The 8,829-nt window shown below is 38.0% G+C and overlaps 1 pseudogene; it reads left to right on the top strand.

Annotated features, from left to right (window-relative positions):
- Positions 1-2,848: 2,848 nt before the first annotated feature.
- LOC148775934 (prefoldin subunit 4 pseudogene) lies at positions 2,849-3,642 on the top strand (annotated as a pseudogene).
- Positions 3,643-8,829: the final 5,187 nt, after the last annotated feature.

The raw sequence follows: 8,829 nt of genomic DNA, 5'->3' as shown, positions 1-8,829 counted from the left end.
CACATTCCCTTGCCATCCCCAACTCCTCATGTCCAAAAGTGAGCTCCTCTAGATGTGATATTTGAACACTATTCATGCTGTCAAGAAATGGTACAGTCATATACATCAAGCCAGAAACCTGAATGTCATCCTTAAAACCCCACATTCAGGGGCTTCCATGGCAGCCCAGTGGTTGGGACTTGCCTTCCCATGCCGTGACTGTGGGTTTGATCCCTGGTAAGGGAACTAAGATCCCACATGTCCCAGGGCTAAAAGTGAAAAACATATAACAGAAGCAACATTGTAACAAATTTAATAAAGACTTTGAAAATGGTGCACATCAAAGAAAGACCCAGATTTACTCTCCTCATAACCAATAAATTTCCAAATATCTCACACTTTGTAAACATAACCTCTTATTGGTCATCTCTTCCCCATATGATTATTAACCCATTTTAAGATTTATTATTTACTGAATTTGAACAAGATAGTTGGCTTCATCTACAAGAATAATAATTTATTACAGTTCAAACTAATTGTTCAATGGTCTTAAGGATTAATTGTAATATTATTAACGTGTTTACATGGTCTCTGATCTGTCTCCAGCTGACTGCTCCTCATCATCTCATGCCATTCTTGTTTCTTTCTAAACATTAGCTGCAACACAAAATTTTAGTATTATTTTCTCTCCACTGTTGGATTTTGTGTATAGAAGTTGTTCTGCCTGGTATATTATCTCTTCTTCATTTGCCTGTTTATTTCTTTAGTCTTAGGCAATTTTACTGAATTCTCACTTCATTAGTGTTATCTGTTTTACTACAATAAATTCCTTTGAAGGCAAGAATCATATGTGACTTATATCTAAATCTCTGTCTTTAGCATTATGACTTCACATTATAGGCAATCAAAAACATATGTATTGATTGAAATACTTCATGTCAGTTTTATGCTTGTAAACTTATATTTATTGTTTCTGATGTGTGTGTGTGTGTGTGTGTGTATGTGTGCACGTGCACACTTAGTCATGTCTGATTCTTTGTGACCTCAAGGACTGTAGCCTGCCAGGGTCCACTGTCCATGGGATTTTCCAGGCAAAAATACTGAATGGGTTGGCATTTCCTTCTCCAGGGGATCTTCCTGACCCAAGGATTGAAGTGGGGTCTCCTGTGTCTCCTGCATTAGCAGGTGGTTTCTTTATCACTGTGCCACCTGGGAAACCCTGTGGTTGTGATTTATTCACTAAGTCATGTCCAATTTTTTGAGACCACATGAACTGTATCCCAGCAGGCTCCTTTGACCACTGAATTTTTCAGGCAAAAATACTGGACTGGGTTGTCATTTCCTTTGCCAGAGAAGCCTTTCTGTTGTATAAAAAAGATTCTTAATGCAATTGTAGGGACTGGAATGCAAAAGTAGGAAGTCAAGAAACACCTGGAGTAACAGGCAAATTTGGCCTTGGAGCATGGATTGAAGCAGGGCAAAGGCTAATAGAGTTTTGCCAAGAGAACGCACTGGTCATAGCAAATACTCTCTTCCAACAACACAAGAGAAGACTCTACACATGGACATCACCAGATGGTCAACACCGAAATCAGATTGATTATATTCTTTGCAGCCAAAGATGGAAAAGTTCTATACAGTTAGCAAAAACAAGACCAGGAGCTGACAGTGGCTCAGATCATGAATTCCTTAATGCCAAATTCAGACTTAAATTGAAGAAAGTAGGGAAAACCAATAGACCATTCAGATATGACCTATTTCAATCCCTTATGATTATACAGTGGAAGTGAGAAATAGATTTAAGGGACTAGATCTGATAGATAGAGTGCCTGATGAACTATGGACAGAAGTTCGTGACATTGTACAGGAGACACGGACCAAGACCATTCCCATGGAAAATAAATGCAAAAAAGCAAAATGGCTCTCTGAGGATGCCTTACAAATAGCTATGAAAAGAAGAGAAGCAAAAAGCAAAGGAGTAAAGTAAAGATATAAGCATCTGAATGCAGAGTTCCAAAGAATAGCAAGGAGAGATAAGAAAGCTTTCCTCAGTGATCAAGGCAAAGAAATAGAGGAAAACAACAGAATAAGAAAGATAAGAGATCTCTTCAAGAAAATTAGAGATACCAAGGGAACATTTCATGCAAAGATGAGTTCGATAAAGGACAGAAATGGTATGGACCTAACAGAAGCAGAAGATATTAAGAAGAGGTGGCAAGAATACATAAAAGGACTATACAAAAAAGATCTTCATGACCAAGATAATCACGATGGTGTGATCACTGACCTAGAGCCAGACATCTTGAATGTGAAGTCAAGTGGGCCTTAGAAAGCATCACTACGAACAAAGCTAGTGGAAGTGATGGAATTCCAGTTGAGCTATTTCAAATCCTGAAAGATGATGCTGTGAAAGTGCTGCACTCAATATGCCATCTAATTTGGAAAACTCAGCAGTGGCCACAGGACTGGAAAAGGTCAGTCTTCATTCCAATCCCAAAGAAAGGCAATGCCAAAGAATGCTCACACTACCACAAAATTGCCCTCATCTCACACGCTAGTAAAGTCATGCTCAAAATTCTCCAAGCCAGGCTTCAGCAATACATAAACCGTGAACTTCCAGATGTTCAAGTAGGTTTTAGAAAAGGCAGAGGCACCAGAGATCAAATTGCCAACATCCACTGGATCATGGAGAAAGCAAGAGAGTTCCAGAAAAACATCTATTTCTGCTTCATTGACTATGCCAAAGCCTTTGACTGTGTGGATCACATAAAACTGTGGAACATTCTGAAAGAGATGGGAATACCAGACCACCTGACCTGCCTCCTGAGAAACCTGTATGTAGGTTAGGAAGCAACAGTTCGAACTGGACATGGGAAGCCAGGGTGCAGTGGCCGGTGCTTGGGGAGACCGTGGCGCCGGGGGACAAGCGGAGCTCAGCAGGCGGCCGGTGGTGGCGGCCGGGGCTCTCCGGTGCCACGGGGTCCGCAGGCCCGGCTGCCCTGGAGGAGCGGGGTCCGGCCGGGGCGCTGGGGGCCCTGGGGAGGCCGGGGCGGCCGACTGTGGCCGGCAGCAGCGAGCCCTCTTGGCTCCTCACGGGGCCGCCATAGCCCGGGGAGCCGAGGCCAGAGCCTGCGGCCCTGGCACCGTCTGCGCCCTGTAGGCCGGGCCGCCCGCCTGTCCCTCTGCGCCTTGCAGTCCACCCCGGGCCGGACGGAGAAGCAGAGCCGTGAGCGGCGTCCTGCTGACTCAGCTAAGAAGCGGAGCCCCAGTGCACACCCAGGGGCTGCAGAAGATGTCAATGTCACTTTTGAGGATCAACAAAAGATAAACAGATTTGCACAGAATTCAAGCAAAATCACAGAGCTGAAGGAAGAAATAGAAGTAAAATAGAAACAACTCCAAAATTTAGGAGATGCCTGTGAAGACATGTTGCTTGCAGATGACGACTGCTTAATGATACCGTATCAGATTGGCGATGTTTTCATTAGTCATTCTCAGGAAGAAACACAAGAAATGTTAGAAGAAGCCAAGAAAAATTTGCAAGAATAAATTGACGCCTTAGAATCCAGAGTGGAATCAATTCAGCGGATGTTAGCAGATTTGAAAGTTCAGTTATATGTGGAATTTGGGAATAACATAAAACTTGAAGCTGATGAAAGTTAAAAATTTTATAAAATTTTTTAAAATTTGTTTAATAAACTTGAATATTGTTAAAAAAAAGAAAAGAACTGGACATGGAACAACAGACTGGATCCAAATAGGAAACGGAGTTCGTCAAGGTTGTATATTGTCACCCTGCTTATTTAACTTATATGCAGAGTTTATGATGAGGAACGCTGGGCTGGAAGAAGCACAAGCTGGAATTAAGATTGCTGGGAGAAATATCAACAACCTCAGATATGAAGATGACACTACCCTTACGGTAGAAAGTGAAGAGGAACTCAACAGCCTCTTGATGAAAGTGAAAGAGGAGAGTGAAAAGGTTGGCTTGAAGCTCAACATTCAGAAAACAAAGATCATGGCATCTGGTCCCATCACTTCATGGGAAATAGATGGGGAAACAGTGGAAGCAGTGTCAGACTTTATTTTGAGGGGCTCCAAAATCAATGCAGATGCTGATTGCGGCCATGAATTTAAAAGAGGCTTACTCCTTGGAAGGAAAGTTATGACCAACCTAGATAGTATATTAAAAAGCAAAGACATTACTTTGCCAACCAAGGTCCATCTAATCAAGGCTATGGTTTTTCCCGTGGTCATGTATGGATGTGAGAGTTGGACTGTGAAGAAAGCTGATCACCGAAGAATTGATGTTTTTGAACTGTGGTGCTGGAGAAGACTCTTGAGAGTCTCTTGGACTGCAAGGAGATCCAACCAGTTCATTCAAAAGGAGATCAGTCCCGGGTGTTCATTGGAAGTACTGATGCTAAGGCTGAAACTCCAATACTTTGGCCACCTTATGCGACGAGTTGACTCATTGGAAAAGTCTCTGATGCTGGTAGGGATTGGCGGCAGGAGGAGAAGGGGACGACAGAGAATGAGATGGCTGGATGGCATCACCGACTCGATGGACATGAGTTTGAGTGAACTCTGGAGTTGGTGATAGACAGGGAGGCCTGTTGTGCTGTGATTCATGGGGTCCCAAAGAGTCCCACACAACTGAGGGACTGAACTGAACTGAACTGAATGCAATTGTATAGAATACGAAGTTGAGATGCAGTGAGATTTAATTATCTGACAAAAATTATATACTTAATAAATATCAGAGCTCAAAATCAAACCCAGATGATCTAAGTCCACATTCATGAATATTCAGCTTTATTTTACACTTCTGATCAATTACAGAAACCAGTTCTATATAAGCTAACGCATTTGGTTAGAAATTACAAACAACATAGTTAAATTTGTGGATTTAATTCTTGTAGTCTTCTAATTTAAGACAACTTGCAGTGCAGGTTTTTACAGTACGACTAAATTTCAAGTGATATTTGTCACAGGACAGACCCTAATAGATAAATTATTCACTACTAACAAGAAATGTGGAGAAGGCAATGGCACCCCACTCCAGTACTCTTGCCTGGAAAATCCCATGGATGGAGGAGCCTGGTAGGATGCTGTCCATGGGGTCATGAAGAGTCAGACAGGACTGAGTGACTTCACTTTCACTTTTCACTTTCATGCATTGGAGAAGGAAATGGCAACCCACTCCAGTGTTCTTGCCTGGAGAATTGCAGAGACGGGGGAGCATGGTGGGCTGCCATCTATGGGGTCACACAGAGTCGGACACGACTGAAGCGACTTAGCAGCAGCAGCAGCAGCAACAAGAAATGTACTAAATATATTAAGTCACCTGGGACTATATCAGATGTAGTATCAGAAGAATAGTACAGTTAAGAATTTGTGTCTCAGTATGATACTGTTTAATTTTATACCACCTTAATTTTATTTTTTAAAGTATGTGTATTTGCATGTGTGTGCACTGTAAAACTAGAGGAATATTCAGAAATATATATTCTAGTGAAAATAACTATTTGAAATACATAATCACTTTTGCTTTTTTATATACAAATATATTTTAAACTTGGAACAGTGTAAACATCAGATAAATGTACCAATACCAAGATAAAACAAGTGTAATTCATATATACTAATTATTCTGCTCACAACTAAATTAGAGCATAAGTAAATCTGTGCTTTCTTGCCTCCTTGTTTGTTTTTCTTACATATGTGTCATTTTAAACTATCTAGTTTATTTTCATGACATACATAAGCATATAAACAGATGTCAACATTATGAGCCAGTAGGAAAATGCAAATTCTAACTGGAATGAGTAACCACTATACATGTATTAGAATATATAATTTTTTTAAAAGACTATAAAATTAATAAACAGAACTCTCACTTAAATAGAGTCTGGAAACCAGGGGTTCTCACACCCTAGAACATTAGAGCCTAACAGGCAGAAGGAAAATTCCTTTTTTGTCCTGTCAAGGATTCAGCCAGTGAAAAACCATGGACTCTGTTTACTGGAGCCTTCCCAACTTCCTTTTTGCTTCTCTAAAAGTATTTACACTCCTTTGCTGTGAGGGGACTTGCACATGACTTGCCATAGTTGCAGACCCAAAGTTGCAGTTCTCTGCTGATCCTGAATAAAAATTCATCTTTGCTGGAGAAATATCTGACAGTCTATTTGTTTCAAGACAACAAAACTAACCACATCAAATATTGACAAATATTTGGGTCAACCTGATTTCTCCTATGCTATTGGAATATAAAAAGGTACAGGTTCAGAAAATAGTTTGGGAATTTACATCTTCCGTATGATCTAGACATTCTACTACTGAATATTTGCTTAGGAGAAAGACTGTTCTTATAAAGACTTGTATACCTATGTTTACAGCAACACTATTGCTGTAAGTCAAAAACTGAAAATACTCCAAATTACCATCAGCAAGTGAATGGTAAACAAACTGTAGTATATCTTTACAATAAAATAGTCCTCAGCTAAAAAGGATAAACTGTTTATATAGACAATTATATGGATGAATCTCAAAATAATTATGCTGAATAAAATGTCAGACAAAAATAGTAAGTACTGCGCAATTCCACTTGTAGAACATTCTAGAAAATGTTAATTAATTGATAGTGATAGAAAACATCCCAATAAAAATGATGAAATAGAGATGGTTATGGGAAGGGACAATATAGGATGTTACAGGGGCAAGAAGAAACTTTCGGCAGTGATGAATTTGTTAGTTTTTCTTCACTGTGGCAATGGTTTCACAGATACACATAGGTCAGAACTTATTAAACTGTATCTATACAGTTTGTTTTAGTCCATTATATTTTATTAAAGCTGTTAAAAAAGAGAAAATTATGTTTTAATTAAAACAGAAGTTAAGGGACTTCTCTGGTGGTCCAGTTGGAGAAGGAAACGGCAACCCACTCCAATACTCTTGCCTGGAAAATTCCATGGATGGAGGAGCCTGGTAGGCTCCAGTCCATGGCGTCGCAAAGAGTCTGAGCGATTTCACTTTCTGGTGGTCCAGTGGTTAAGACTTTGTGCTCCCAATGGAGGGAGTCTGGGTTCGATCTCTGGTCAGGGAACTAACATCCTGCATGCCACAGCTAAAAAGGTCCTGCATGTCACAAATACCTGGTGCAGCCAAATAAATAAATAAGCAAATACTTCCAACAAAGCAAAAAATGACATTTGGAAGGCCTAATATAGTGGTTCATGAATATACAAGTAAGAAAAATATGACATTAAATATGTAAAGGGATAAGTAAAACTGTCACTATTCTCAGTGAACATGGTTGTGCATGTTCTATAAAACTTATAAAAATCTATAAGTTTAATACTATAAAACTTATAAAAACCCACCACTATTAATAAATTAATCTAGCAATGTCAGTATAAAATTAATATATTTGTCTATGGTAATCATAAATAGTTTTACATTAAATTTAAAATTAATTGAATTTAAAAATAACTAAGTGTATTCCACCAAGTATTATGAGTAAATGTAACAAAAGATATGTAAAACCTAAACACTATGAAACATTGAGGAAATTGAAGGAGACTTAAATTAATAGAAACAGGTACAAGCTCATGGAGCTGTTCTACAGATTCAGTGCAATCTCAATTACAATCCCACAGGCTTTTAAAAATATATTGGCAAATTGCTTCTCAAATTAATATTGAAATGGAAAGGATCTAAAATACTTAGAAAAGAAAAAAGCTTAAGAATGAAAACAACGTTGAAGGACTCTCAATATATGAATTCAAAACTCACTGTGAAGATATCGTAATCTAGATAGTGTAATATTGGTCAAAAGCTAGCTGCATAAATCACTGAAACAGAACGAAGAGTCCAGGAATAGAATCACATCTATATAGTTAATCTTGAACCAAAGCATCAATTCAATTTGACAAAAGGAGAATCCTTTTACTAAATAGTGTTGTAAAATTGGGTATCCATATGAACAAAAGAAGCTCTATCATGACTTTTCTTCGTATACAAAAATCAATTCTCATGGGCATAAATACAAAGTTAGAACTATACAGCTTTTTAAAGAAAAACATAAGATGCTGCTTTTTCAAACTGGGTATAAGCAAACATTTTGTAATATAAGACATAAAAACTACCAATTAAAAAGGAGAATAAAACGATTGGACTTCATCAGAATTAAAATGTTTGCTCATCAAAAATACAATTAAGAAAATAAATCAGTAGACCAAAGCCAGGCAAAAGCACAATATCTAGAAAACATGAAGAGAAACTAAACTATCAAGTGAAAAACAATCTAATTAAAATATGTTTGAATATAAAAAGGCAATTAAAAAGAAAGATAAGTAAATAACCAATAAGCACACAGAACTACTTCTAACTTATCATGTTAATAGTCATCATGGAAATGCAAATCAAAATAATATTTAAATATCTTCTTATACTCAGTAAAAGGGCTCAAATCAAAATGAACGAAAACAAAAAGTAGTGATGAGGATATGAAGCAACTTGAATGTTCATATGTTCTGGGGAGACATGAAAAATTGTATAACCACTTTGAAATACTCTTTAGTGTTTTTTTTTTTTTTAATTTAAATACACATCTTATGGCCAGTAATTCTACTCCTATGAATTTACCCAATAAAAATAAAAATATATCTTCTCAATAAATTCTCTATAGGAATCTTCTAGAAGCCTGACAAATAGGCATCAAAATCTGGAATAAAGTCAAACGTCCTTCAAATAATGGGTCATTTTACAATAATTGTAGCATATTCACCAAATGAACGATCATTCAGCAATAAAGGGAAACAATCTACTTCTGCATAGAAAAAAATATTA

This window comes from Moschus berezovskii, chromosome 12 (genome assembly GCF_049115385.1).
Source record: "Moschus berezovskii isolate FMDL1 chromosome 12, NW_MosBer_1.0, whole genome shotgun sequence".
Classification (NCBI taxonomy): Eukaryota; Metazoa; Chordata; class Mammalia; order Artiodactyla; family Moschidae; genus Moschus; species Moschus berezovskii.
Note: the sequence above shows the minus strand (reverse complement) of the source record. Positions and strands in the feature narration are given on the sequence as shown.